The sequence below is a fragment of the Nannospalax galili genome, unplaced genomic scaffold, assembly GCF_000622305.1.
Source record: "Nannospalax galili isolate Female #2095 unplaced genomic scaffold, S.galili_v1.0 scaffold638, whole genome shotgun sequence".
NCBI lineage: Eukaryota > Metazoa > Chordata > Mammalia > Rodentia > Spalacidae > Nannospalax > Nannospalax galili.
In genome coordinates, this window is record NW_008341884.1 from 755,502 (window position 1) to 769,901 (window position 14,400).

The window sequence follows — 14,400 nt, forward strand, 5'->3', positions numbered from 1 at the left end:
TGAGCAGTTAGTATTCTCCCTCAACTAATCCTTTTGGGAAAACCTTCACAGACAGACCAAGATGTTTGCCTCACCAATCTCCCAGGTAATTCTAAATCTAGTCAAGCTGACAGTGAAATCTGTCACAAGAAGCATGTGGATACTAGATCTAGGTGGCAAGTCTTTCTATTTGGAAAGGAAGGTAGTTCCCTTCTTAGCTCTGAATATGCTAGTTGTAGTTAAACCCTCTCTCCTGGTACCCACCATTGATTAGGCTTTGCTTGAATGTTGCATATCTTAAATTGTATCACCCAGAGGCAGACCCCAAGTCAAGGTTGAAGTACAAAGGTGTGCATCAGGAAGGGCAGACATCTGGAGCAGGAGGGTGAGAAGCTTGAGGATGTGGAAGTAGCCTGTGGAAGATGTGCTATTCAGCTATCACAACGAGGGACTGAGTTCAGTTCTGCAGGGATGCAGGGCAGTAGCTCTGACCACGTGTGTGTTCGTCTCACCTGAGGAGACGTGGTGTTCATGTACTGCTTCTGCTAGTGCTGCTAGGGAGGGGCTGCAAATCCCTCAGCATTTCCCACATTTCTGGGTTTCCTAAGCAGTGGAGTGGAGGTGAGAAAGAGCTCCAGACACTGAGCCAGAACACTACGAGAAGGTTGCAAGGATGTGGGGAACCCCTAGTCTGTTACCTTGCTAATCCAGCTGGGAAGCACTCTGAACTGATGTGTTCTCCCTTCCCTTCCTTTGTAGTAGAACCTCAGCAATGTTATTTTCCTGTATTGAATCAAGGCAATCATTGCTCAGATTCTACTACGACAGAAGGGATTTTGTCGTTTTCTTTTGAAAACTTAAACTGTGGCTTCCCTCTGGTTGCAGGAAGCAGGGCAGAGCTATGTGATGGCCGGGCCGTTTTCCATCCAGGTGATAGCTATTGTCGGTAAGACGCACACAGCTGGTGAATAGGCAATTGAGGGTTGGAGAAGTGCACATAGGTATTTAAGCTCCTACCTGGCCCAGGTCCTTGGCCTTCTGGGTGTCTTGCTTGGTAATGGGACGACAAAGCTGCCTGAGAATTAGCATGGCTCTTCTCTCCCTACAGCTGTTTCTGTCTTCACTAATGAGATTTTGGATTTTAGCCAAGACCTAACAGCCAATAATTAGATGTCTGTAATAAATTTGCAGGGAAATGAAAGTACTATGGTACCACCCCACTGGTGGTCAGGGTCTTTTCCTTTTTACCCCCGTCACTCTGAGCCACATACCCCCAAACCCTAGCTGATAACTGGTAGGAGTTAGAAGATTGCTGGCACATACCTGCAGTCCCAACACTCATAAAGGCAGAGGCAGGAGGATCACTGCAGGTTCAAGGCTAGCCTGGTCTACATGGCAAGTTCTAGCCCAAGCAGGGCTACATAGTAAGATGCTGTCTCAAAACAAACAAAAAGAAGAAAATTGAAGAGGATGCAGGGGAGAGAAGGTGGGATTGTCGGTGGTGCCTCAGGAAATGGCAAAAGGGGGCAGGCCCTAGCCCTGGGCAGTACCAGACAGGAGCTAAGTGAGTCCACCCAGAGGTGGACAGAGGTGGGAGCTCGTGGACTTTCTCTTTGGATTGCTCTGTCTTCCCAGAAGATGAAGGGTTATGTAAGAGGGACTGGCCATTTTAAGTGAAATGGAGAAACTTTGAAATATTTCTCTCTGACACAGTGTCTGGGCTCGGAAGACACAGCAGGACCGCTGGGTGGTATAAAGGCCTACAAGGCGAACAGGCATGAATTTGGGGAGATGGTTCCCGCTTCTCTTGGTTGTCTGCCTTCCTTTGGAGACACTGAGATGCACACAGGCCAGCAGAGAGTGAACTTAATCGTGGAGGTTTTAGAATCATGGAGGTTTTCCCAAGCAGGTGTGACCACAGGGAGTTCAGAGAGTACAAAGAAGGTTGCAGTGATGGACTGCTGCAGCTTCAGATGGGAAAGGAATGCAGTGAGGGAGAGTAGGTGGGCTTGGGACAGAGGAAAGATAAATACAAACCTGACAGGTAGTGTTTCGGACGCTTTCGAGATAGAGGACTGTGGCTGAAGAGGGCTTGAGAAGAGAGTGATGGCAGGCTCGGGGCTGCAGAAGTCTCTGAGGCTGGACTCTGGGGCCATCTGGAGACTGTGATCACATTAAGGAGTTGAGACGCTTCAGTGATGGGCTCCTGTCATCGTCCACGTAGCTGCTGAGGTCAGCAAGAGTTATAGGAGGAGTGGTGGGGAAAATGGCCATTCAAATCTTCTGAGGGTGAGTGACCCTGGACCACTTCTCCAGCCACACTGTGAGCCAGAGTCAAAACTGGGTGTGTGAGATTTGAAATAAAAGTAGATCTGAAACTCAGGTTGACATGGAGAGAAACTTGGGTCCAAGACCCCAAAACCTTTGGATTCTGTGATCAGAATTAAATGAATTATTATTTTACTTTTTTTCTTTGTGATAGTGCCTCCCTCTGTAGCCCAGGCTGGTCCATGAATAGATAATTTTGATAGCAAACATAATCATTTAGAGGTTAGCAGGTGGTGGTGACAGTGGCCATCTAGTGGAGTTTTTTAATTATTCCCGTGAAGCTATTGGGAAAATGAGCAGTCATCAATGTGGTAAGATGTCTCTGTGTTGAATGTGTCTACAAATACTCGCGCATGATAAAGAACTTTGATGGTGTGATGGTTTAAATGAAAATGTCCTCCATAGGCTCTGAGTAGTTGGATAGTTTGTCCCCAGATGGTGGCACTGTTTTGGGAAGCACATCACTGGGGGTGGGCTTAGAGAGTTCTTAAGCCTTGCCAGATCTCCAGTTGCTCTTTTGTTTCCTGTGCCTGTGTGATGATGTGAGAGCTCAGCTTCTGCTGCTCCTGGTCCAGCCACCTCCAGCCACCATGCCTCCCTGCCATGACGGATTGTAATTCCTCTGGAACCGTAATCTCAAATAAATTCTTCCTTCTATAAATTGCTTGGGTCAGTGTTTCTATCACAGCAACAGAAAAGTGACTGATACAGTAATTGGTACCGAGAGCGGGGTGTTGGCTGTGAAGAACCTGACCATGTGGGTTTTGGAGGAATGTGGAAGACTCTGGAAGTTTGGGCTAGAAAAGTGGTTGATTACTGTAAGCAGAGCTTAACAGACCATTCTAGTAAACACCTGGAAGAAAGCAGTGCTGAGAACAATGTAGTTCCAGAGGGAAATAAGGGCTTAAGCAGCACTTGGGATATTTTGGCAAAGAGTCTGGCTGGAGTCTGCCCACAGCCAAAAAGCTTGCCTGAGGCTAAGTTGAAAAGCCATGGATTAATTTCCCTGCAGAAGAAATTTCAGACAGCCTAATGTAGAAATGGTGGCATGGATATTAATGGTGAATATCATACAGATTTACAGAGAAAAAGAGCAAATGGGGCAGAAAGAAATACAGAATGTACAGGATGGATTGAAAAAGAGCACTAGGAAGGTTAACGTTGGTGCCTTGGCATGTGATGGAGAGGATCCCGTTGATAAGGAGATTAAAGTGATTAAGGAGGGGCCTAGAGATTCTGACTTAAACAGTGGAGGGAGTGCCTCCAGGGCAAGACCACACCCAGGGAAGCCTCCAACTCATGAAAGGAAAATGCCGCAGGGGCCACTGAAGACAAAGCTTCTAAAGCGGATACAGCAGGCTGGAGTCCATCCCAAACTTGGCAGTGTCCTTCACCTGGTGCTGGCTTTAGAGGCATGAAGGATGCAAGAGTGAAGGGGTCGTCAGTTCTTCCTCCGTGGTTTCAGAGAGCCTTGGAGGTCAGGCAGCGTGAAGCAGGGGTTCCCCTGCTTAGAGAAGGCCCCGATAGGCCACTGCGTGAAGCTGTGACGGTGCAGCCTGGTTGGCAATGGAGACCCCAAGAAGTTCGTGATGCCAGAGCTGTGAGGCATCTGCCAAGAAGACCGCACACAGGGAGTGGTACCAGCACAGGAGAGAGATGTGTGCTGCACGCAGCAAAAGTAGAGAGGCTGAGCCATCTAAGCCCTCTGGAAGTAAAGTCCCAGAAGTTGGACGTGGAGCTACTGGATTTGGTGTTTGCCCTGCTGGTTTTTGGTCCTGTTTTGGTCTGGTATTTCCTCACTGTGCCTCCATTCCTCACTTTTGGAGGTTCCACTTTATGTTGGGAGTATGTAATTTGTCTTTTGACTTTATAGAGGCTTACAGTTAAGATATTTACCTCAGTCTCGAATAGACTTTGGACTGTTGACTTGTGAATAGTATTGAGGCTGATAATGACTATGGGGACTTTTAAAGTTGGACTAAATGCATTTTGCATTTTATATGGTCATGTGCCTATGGGGGCTGGGGATGGAATGTGGTGGTTTGAATGAAAATGTCCCCCATAGGCTCCAAGTGTTTGGACATTTTGTCCCCAGATGATGGTGCTGTTTAGGGAGGTTTTAGAAGGTGTGGCTATCCTGGAGGAAGTACATCACTGGGGGTGGGCTTAGAGAGTTCTTAAGCCTTGCCAGGTCTCCAGTTGCTTTCTTGCTTCTCGTGCCTGTGTGATGATGTGAGAGCTCAGCTTCTGCTGCTCCTGGTCCAGCCACCTCCAGCCACCATGCCTCCCTGCCATGACAGACTGTAATTCCCCTGGAATCGTAAGTGTAAATAAGCACTTCCTTTTACAGTATTTCTTTGGTCAGTGTTTCTGTCACAGCAACAGAAAAGTGACTAATACAGATGGTTTATAAATGCAGTGGTGTTACTTTGCTGTGACTGTTTTCTAGCTGCTAGAATATGGGAGAATTAGCAATCCTGGACATTTCCTTGAGATGGTTACACCATTTATAAAAATCAGTGACTGGCTGGAAACCAACGGCTCTGTGTGAATTCATACCAAGCCACGTTTCCAGGCAGATCTTCCAAGAGATTAGAAGACATGTCGGGGCCTCAGAGAGTTCTAACCTATGGTGTTCTGGTTGTCTTGAGTGGAGAAAGACCTTAATTATTTTGTTTTATTCGCCATGCCCAAACTAGAGGACAAGAGCAAACAGAGGCTGAGAGACCATTTACTTTAAGACGAAAACCAGACCAGAGTTGGGGGCTGGAGACATGGCTCAGCAGGTAAGAGCACTGGCTGTTCTTGCAGAGGACCTGGGTTTGATTTTCAGCACCCACACGGTGGCTAACAACTGTCCATAACTACAGTTCCAGGGGATCCAACACCCTCTTCTGGCCTCCATGAGTGCTGCATAACACTGGTGCGCTCACACAAATACAGGCAATACATTCATACACATAAAATAAAAATAATAAATATTTAAAAACAGGCCAGGGAACATCTGCTTAGGTGATAGTAACTATTGAATTAAAGGAATGTTTCTCAAAATTACAGAGGCCAAGGCGATGAAGCGGAACACTGAATCCCTGCAGCTCTTCATCTCCCTCAGGCCGTGGTCACCCTGTTGTTTAGTGACTGCTTAGGCCATGGTCACCCCGTTGTTTACCGACTGCTTAGGCCGTGGTCACCCCGTTGTTTACCGACTGCTTAGGCCGTGGTCACCCCGTTGTTTACCGACTGCTTAGGCCGTGGTCACCCCATTGTTTATCCAAATCTGTTTCCGTGTAGGGTTTCCCTGCTGGATTGTGAATTCCCCAAGCAGAGCCTATAACTTTTATGTTGATATAAATAGTTTAAAATTGAAATATTTGGGGGCTGGAGAGATGGCTCAGCAGTTAAGAGCACTGACTGCTCTTTAAGAACCATCCTAAACACCAGTTCTAGGGTAATCCAAAGCCCTCTTCTGACCTCCACAACATTTAATTAAATAATTTTTTTAATTAAAAAATTAAATATTTTTATTTAATGTGCACGAGTGTATTGCCTGCATGTGTATAACTGCACCCTGTTGTGCAGTGTCCTCAGGGGCTGGAAGAGGGTGTCAAATTCCCCTGGAACTGGAGTTACGGACATTTGTTAGCCACCATGTGGGTGCTGGAATCGAACCCGGGTCCTCTGCAAGAGCAGCCAGTGCTCTTAAGCACTGAGCCATCTCTCCAGCCCCAACAGTTTAAAATTTAAATCTACCCATTATCTTTGCTTTTTCTTTATCTCATTGCTTTTGTGCTTAAAAAGTATTTCCTGTTTTGGGGACAGAAAAACTCTCTGTTTAAAAACCATCTCTTTAATCCTGTATTTTCTCATACGGTTAAGTGATTTTGTGCTTGCTGGTCCTTTTAAAACTTTTTCTCTGGGGACCAGCACAAGTCAGTGGGCAAAGGCACTGATGTTGACAGTTTGACCCCCAGGACCCCCACAGTGAGACTAGAGAAATGACTCAGCATGACTCAGCAAGTTGTCCTCCTATGTACATATGCGCGCCAGGCCAACAACATGCACACACCAAACATATAAATGCAATAAATTGGACCTATTTTAATAAATACATTATTTATTTAGTATATAAATAAATACAGTAAAATTTTAGTGAACATTTTAATAAAATGTGAAAAGAATTATGTATTTTTATAATATACCAAATTCTTACACAAAAGACATTTGGAGGGAAAATATGCCTTTTCCTTTATTACTGAAAACTTAGTTTGACTTTGTTGTGGAATTACTAAGATACCCTGCAATTTTCTAACCTAGCATTTCTGTGAGGCAGAGCTGTCAGCTAGAGCCTTATGGCGCTGTCCTGCAGACCAGCAAGGCTGGGAAGGAGACGCTGCCTTCTGCGCGCCGCCCTGCAACATCCCATGCTATGAATTCTGAACACCGTGCAACATCCCGTGCTATTCATTCTGCGCACCGTGCAACATCCCATGCTGTGAATTCTGTGCGCCGTGTGACAACCCGTGCTACGCATTCTGTGCGCCGTGTGACAACCCGTGCTACGCATTCTGCGCGCCGTGTGACATCCCTGCTGTGAATGCCGTGCTTCCCCCTGAGGGAGCTAGCAATTTGTTCAGTGGTAACATCCGTTTCTTATTGCTGTTTGATCATTCTTCAACTAGTGTCTCAGTACCACTCACTCTAATATACTGACAATGCTTCTCTTTCTCCTTGGAGGCAATTCTCTTCCTCCCTACAGATGCCTCTGGAGTGTGGACTCTGGGCCAGGGATTGGCTCTCCCTGGATCTGGGTGCCCAATAAGCACCACATGTACCCCCATCTCTTCCCTTAACAAGGTTATAGTAGTAGGGAGGTGAGGCATCATAAGATACAGTAAAATGAGCTGAGAGACGGCTCAGTGGTTAAGAGCACTGGCTGCTCTTGCAGAGGACCAGGGTTCAGTTCCCAGCATGGTGGCTAACAACCATCCGTAACTCCAGTTCCAGGGGAATCTGACACCCTCACCTCCAAAGGCACTGCATGACACATATGTACCTACCTACATGCAGGCAATACATTCATACACATAAAATAAAAATAATAAAGTATCTTTTTAAAGATCCAGTAAAATATATAATAGGTAGAGATGCCAGAGGGTGAATGAGCAGGAAGGGAAGATCAGGTGTAAGGGTCGCACAGCTGGGTGTGCTGCAAACCAGCAAGTGCTGTTCTGAACAGGTGTCATTTAAATGTTATAAAATGATGGTGAGTTATTCTAAGAAACGCCTGAGTTCTTCCCCCGGGGACCTTGTCTTTAGTATGTGGGACTTGGGACATTTGAGACCCAAGTCATAAAAGGAACCTTGGAGCTGAGCCTGATACACCACAAAGCACCAGCAGTCCTCAGGACTGTCCTGAGAATGTGCTGACTCAGTTCAGATCTGAAGTCTGAGGACAAGGACATTAGGGCTAACTCAGTGGACCACGCTCAAACCACATGCTAGATCAACCCTTCCCTTTTAACTTGCTTTTTCAGGTACCATCACATCAATGAGAACAATAACATGTATGTATGAACTTATACCATTGAGACCTTCCCTCCCGAGGCTGGAGAGATGGCTCAGTGGTTCAGCGCATTTGCTGCTCTTCCAAAGACCCTGAGTTCAGTTCCCAGTACGCATATCGATTGGCTCACAGCTGCCTAACTTCTGTTCTGTTCTGTTCTGTTCTGCCTTCTTCTGAGATCTTCAGACACCTGCATACATGAGGCATACGCACAGACACAGACACACACACGTGTGCCATGAATAAAATAAAAATAAAAAATCTTTAAGAGACCTTCTCTCCGGGTTAACATTACATGGCTATTTCAGCTGTTTGTTTATTGGACTTCTTAGCTGTGTAATTATCTACTTACTGTTTTCTATCTGCCAACCAGGGCATCATGAGACACTTATTAAGTGTTTTACTGAAGTCAGAATTCATTAAGTCTCTCCTGGTCCCCCTTGCCACCTACTAATTAGATCTTCTAAAATTTAAACTAGGCTAATTTAATGTGCCATGTTAACAATCTCAGGCTGGCTTCTCCTGACCATAGATCCTTTCTCCTAGTATTGGAAAACATCTGCATAATAATTTTAAATTTTGCTGAGCTTTACTTTTAGCCAGCAAACATTTAGGGTCATTGTAAATACCACCTGGCTTAGTCCCATTTTTCAGATGAGAAAATGGAAAGAGAGGGACGTTCCATTCCTTGCCCAACACCACAGAGTGTAAAAACAGCAGAGCTTGTGGAACCTACGAGGCCCTGTGGAGTGGCTGTGAATCAAACACACTGACTGCCCAGCACTGGTGGGGGGCTGGAGGCCTGCCCTCTGGGACCTGACCAAAGGTCGGGGAAAGAACCCTGAGGCCTCACTGTTCTATGCCACAAAGCATTCTGCATCCTTGAGCAGCACTGAGTTCCAGGAGCTTCTGCAGTGGATGGCTTAGAGGGAGTGAGGGAAACTCTACGCCTGTGGGAAGGAGTCCTGGAGAGACCTTCGCTGGGCTCTAGGCGTGACCTTCGGACACTTGAAGGCCACAACTGGCACTGTGTGTCTGTGGTACTGGCCGTTGTCCCTGGTGCAGGCTGGTGGCCTGAACTCCTCTAGCGGAGGGCATCCTATGCCACAGGGGCAGCAGAGAGCAGAAGTCGGGAATCCTGCTGTATTGGCCCCAGGCAGTTGCACTGCTGGGTGTCCCTGGGCTGTGTCTGGCCACACCCTGCTGACCGGGCGCTGTGGTTCCTGCCCTTTGGCTCCTTGTGAAACACCTGAGCCTGCACTACTGGTCAGAGGACAAGGAGCACAAGCTGCTTCAGGCCCCCAGCACTCCTGCTGTGGCCAGGGCCAGAGACCCTAAAACAACAGAGCTGACATCAGCAGTGCCTGGCTAAAGTCCTGTCACCCAATAGGGGCAGCGCGCCCACTGGAGGTAGACACCAGGGCGCACCCACACTCTGCTGTCTGCACCACATCCACCTGAGCCCCTAGCGGCGTCCCCAGGCAGGAGTGCTGCAGGGAAAGTGGGATTCTGATTCAGCCATAGTATGTACTGTGCTTACACCTGATCATCACAGCCAGAGAACCAGCAAGGAACCACACCGTGGGGCCTGGAGAACCAGCAGAGACCACACCACAGTGCCCAGCAGGAATTAAAAATAACATTGCAGCCGAGTGGTCGCACACGCCTTTAATCCCAGCACTCGAGAGACAGGCAGGTGGATCTCTGTGAGTTCAAGGCCAGCCTGGTCTACAGAGTGAGTTTCAGGCAGCTGGAGCTATAGGGAGACCCTGTCTCAAAAAGACCAAAAATAAAATAAATAAAAAAAATAAATAAAATAAAATAAAATAAATAAAATAAAATAGCATTGCATCACATTGCAAACCAGTATCCCAAGGCATACCTTTAGGAGAAAGGAGCTTCCTTCCAAGAGCATCCTGTAAAAAGTGCAGACAGTTCTGATCCACCAAATATATGATTCAAGCCCGACCCGATTCACCAAATACATGATTTGAACCCAGGTCCTCTGCAAGAACAGCCAATGCTTTCAACTGCGGAGCCATCTCACCTGCCTTTTGGATCACGTCTGTGTTGGAACGTGTGCATTACTGGAACAAGGAAGGCCAGGAAAGACTGAGGACATCGGAAACCTACCCAGTGATGGGGAACAGAAGACCTTTTTCTACTTTGGCAAACATTGCACAGTAAGAGAATACTGCACCTGTTCTCTCTTCCCACCCCTGGTGGGTTCTGGGGGTCAAACTCAGGTCCCCAGGTTTGTGCGTTGGATGCCTTTACCCTCAGAGCCATATCACTGCCCCCCATGTCTATATTGTTAAAAGTCTTTTTTGAGCCCTTGTTTGTCAAGTACAGCCATGTAGAAAGAGGAAGTCCCCTTAAACCCTTAGAATCTCATTGTAGTAGGAAAGAACAGTAACAATGATTAATTGCTCCCCAGGAAGACACGGTAGGATGTGGAAAGCAGCCATCACTTTCTGAAAGTTTACAGAAGTAATATTTGGGCCGAGTTTTATGGTTCAGGCATTGACTTGGTTTTTGCTTCACATTTTTGAATGTTTTCTACACCAATTTCTTATATGCAGAAATCGTTAAGAAGCTATTTCCCTATCAATAATTCATATCCTAATTTTTTCTGTCATTGAGAAATTTTGGTTCATTCTTAGGTCATAAATTGTCTGACCTAATTTCCTCTAAACTTGCAGACATTCTGCTAAGATTCTCAAGGCTTTTTAGGGTCACACCGGAGAACAAAAGCAGCTCATCTGGGTTAGTACAATGCCCCACCCCCAAGTTCAGAATTCCCCAGATAGAGCACAGCCATCCACACAAGAAACATGGGACCCGTGAAAGCAGATGATGGGCATACCATCTAGTAAAAAAAAAAAAAATCACCAAAACAATACCAGCATTAAACTATACTACAGATCAAATGGGCCGAACAGAAATTTATAGACCATTGTATCCAACAGCTGCAGAATACGCATTCTTTCCCTTTAATCAGAGGAATGTACATTTCTAGATTAGGCCACAAAGCAAGCCTTAACAAATTAAAGGTTAGTGAAATCACATCTTATATCTTTTCTGACAACAGTGTATTAAAACCAGACATCAACAAGAGAAACTAGAAATTATATAAAAAATGGAGAGTGAATGATGTACTTTTGAAAAACAAGGTCAGAAAGGAAATTAAAAATTTTAATGAAAATGGAAAAGTAACAGCAAACTTATGGGATGCAGCAAGCGCAGCATTACCGGGAAATTTACAGTAATGAGTGCGGTGTAAAAAAAACAAACAACCTAAAGGTGCATCTCAAGAATGCAGAGAAGCAGGAAAACCCCAAACAAAACTTACTAGAGGGGAGTAAGATCAGAACAGATACAAACAAGGCGAAGGCCAAGAAAAGGTAACAAAGGATCAATGAAACAAAAAGCTGGTTCTTCAAAAGGTTGAAACTGACAGAGACCCTTCACTAAATTAGCCAAGAAAAAAGAAAGGCATAAATAACTAAAGGAAACGTTAAATCTGGTATTGAAGAAATAAAAAATCTCTAAGAGTCATGTGGAAAAAATATGTGCTAGTGAACCAGAAAATCTAGAGGAAAAGGACGTGGAAATGACTTTTATAAATGGATATAGTCTGGACCACTGACCTTTAATTAATTACAGCAATTACCATGTGTTCGTGGGTCTTGTGATCTGGGCACCTGGTCTGGTTTCTTGCAACTTCAATTTGGTATTCACCCAAAAAGATAATGAATGAGTGAATCAATGAATGAGTGAGTGTGTGTGCTTGAGAATTGACATAACAAAACACTGAAAGGGGCGGCCATCTCCTTTTCACACAGGGGAGGTTAGGAAGGATGGGTGAATGAGATACTCTAGAGCTAGACATGAAAAGTCCAGATGGACTGTTAAGATTAAGGTGGAGCCAAGCTTGTACTTCCCCCATTAAAGCTGGAGAAACCATTTTAAATAAAATCATGGATAGGGCAGGACTTGGGACAGAGTTCCAGGGACAGAGTTCCAGCAGACAGTTCCATCAGCACAGTTCCAGGAGACGGACAGTTCAAAGAGATCCCTAGGGAAACAGACTGAAACATAAAAATCATATGAGCATCTTAATGGATACAGAGAAAGCATCTGATGAAATTCATCATCCCTTTATGATAAAAGCCCTCCAATGATAAAGACTATAAAGTTAAGAGTCCACAGTCCAATGATAAAGACAGTAAAGTGTTCACAGCTCAATGATAAAGGCTATAACATGACATGTCCACAGTCCTCATATGAGGAGTGGGGACTGAGAGCATTTCCTCTAAGATCGAGAAATAAACACAGAACTCCATCTGTTTTCACTCCTGCTCAGTATAGTGCTAGATGTTTGCCAGAGCAGTTAATCAAGACGAAGAAATTGGAGGCACGTGAGTAGAAAACAAGGTTAAATTATCCCTTTATGCAGATGATGATTCTATCCATAGGAAACTCAAAACCATCAGAACTAAAAAGTACTTCAGTGAAGTAGCAGGATACAAAAACCAACATCCAAAAATCAGCAGCTTGTTTATACATCAATAGTGAATTTCCTGGTAAGGCGATCATGACTAATTACATTCATAATAGATGCACACACATACAGTAAGTGGGAATAAGCCTAGACAACGAATGGTCCCTAAAATGAAAATTATAAGGCATGGAAGCTGAAGAAGACGCCAAAGGTGGAAAGACCCTGTGTTCAGGGGTCTAAGAATTTCTATGGCTAAATGACCATACTACCTATACCAATCTATAGATTCAATGTGACCGTCATCAAAGGGCCAAGGATATTCTCTATAGAACTAGAAAACAGAATCTTAAAATTCATGTTCAAAATACACAATAGCCAATACGATCACGTATAAAAACAGCAAAAACCTGGAGACACTGTAATAGCCGATTTTGAGATACTCTTAAAAGCCATGGTCAACAAAACAACATAGTATTGACATAAAAACAGACACACAGAACAGGGAGACCAAAGTAGACCTTGGCATGGACACCAAGAACGTTTTGAGAACGGTGCCAAAGTGCACACAGGAGAAAGTACAGCCTCCAGCACACAGTGCTGGGACAACTGGGTATCCACCTGCAGAAGTCTGAAACTAGACCTTATCTCTGGCCCTTTGGAAAAAACCCACTCAAAACAGATGAAAGATGTTAATGTAAGACTCAAAGTTCAAAACCACTAGGCAACCACAGAGCAAACATCTCAACATACTGATATAGTCAATTGCTTTTCTGGTTGCCTCCCCCCAACACACAAAACCAAACCAAAAATGAACAAATGGAATTATAATAAGCTTAAAAACTTATGCATGATAAAGGAAATAATCAACAGAGTAAAAAGACAACCTACAGAATGAAAGAAAATAGTTACAGGTATTTACATGATGGAGAGTTCGTATCCAGAGCATATAATTGAAAAACCCTTAAAATTAGAATGAAGTAATCCAATTAAGAATGGAGAAATGGCCAGGTGTGGTGGTCCACACCTGCAGCCCAGCACTTGGGAAACGTCAGAAGGATCACTATGATTTTTGAGGCCAGCCTGGTCTACATAGCAAGTTCAGTTCAACCAGGCACCTTTTGCCTAAACAAAATATTTAACGTTACTTGTTTCTGGCCCCTATTCTAAACTTGCTTCACAAACTGAGCATTGCCTTTAAGAGCCACCCCAAGAACTTTTGAACTTTTGCTTACATTTTACTGCTGTGTGAGTATTTTATGTTTTGCTGTGTTTTTGTAGTGGATATTTGGAATTGCAGCTTTTTCCTGGTGTGCGTGTGTGTGTGTGCGTGTGTGTTTCTGTACAGAGGATCATGGTTACATCATTTTCCTCTGTGATGTTGTCTCCAGCCCTGGCCACACATTAGAGCCACACAAGGGCTTTAAAAACAGTCCCCATGCTCCAGATATTTACATTCAATTGCAGTCGTGTGCAGAGATAGTGCTCTAGGGCAGATACCCAGAGAAAAAGTTACTGACAAGAAAGCTCTGACACCTTCAAATGCACTGAGGTTGGGGCTGGAGAGATGCTCAGCAGTTAAAAGCACTGGCTGCTCTTGCAGAGGACTGGGGTTTGATTCCCAGCACCTACATGGCAGCTAACAACCATCCACAACTCCAGTTCCAAGGGCTCCGTTGCCCTCTTCTGGCCTCTGCGGCACTGCATGCATGTGATGCCCTTACATGCAGGTTCATACACATAAAATAAAATTTAAAAATAGGTTTGGGGGAAGAGAGATGCTCAGCGGTTAAGAACACTAGTGTTGTTGCAGAAGACCTGGGTTTGAATCCCAGCACCCAAATGGCAGCTGACAGCTGTCCGTGACTCCAATTCCAGGGGATTCAACAGTCTCTTCTGTCTCTGTGGGCATTGCATGACACATGTGCACTTACCTACATGCAGGCAATACACACATACACATAAAATAAAAAAATAAAATATTTTTAAAAATAGGTCTTAAAAATTCTCCGATGTTGTTACTTAGAGT

The 14,400-nt window shown here is 44.8% G+C and overlaps 1 long non-coding RNA gene across 4 annotated transcripts; it reads left to right on the plus strand.

The window, feature by feature from the left end:
- Window positions 1-8,147, plus strand: LOC115071150. Of its 4 annotated transcripts, XR_003850262.1 has the most exons (5): window positions 1-85; window positions 865-925; window positions 5,007-5,093; window positions 6,638-6,943; window positions 7,842-8,147. It is a non-coding gene; the product is annotated as an uncharacterized LOC115071150 (long non-coding RNA). The 4 variants fall into 4 exon arrangements; XR_003850261.1 differs by lacking the exon at window positions 7,842-8,147 and having other exon boundaries at window positions 6,622-6,956; XR_003850259.1 differs by lacking the exon at window positions 7,842-8,147 and having other exon boundaries at window positions 6,638-6,956.
- The last annotated feature ends 6,253 nt before the right edge of the window (window positions 8,148-14,400 follow it).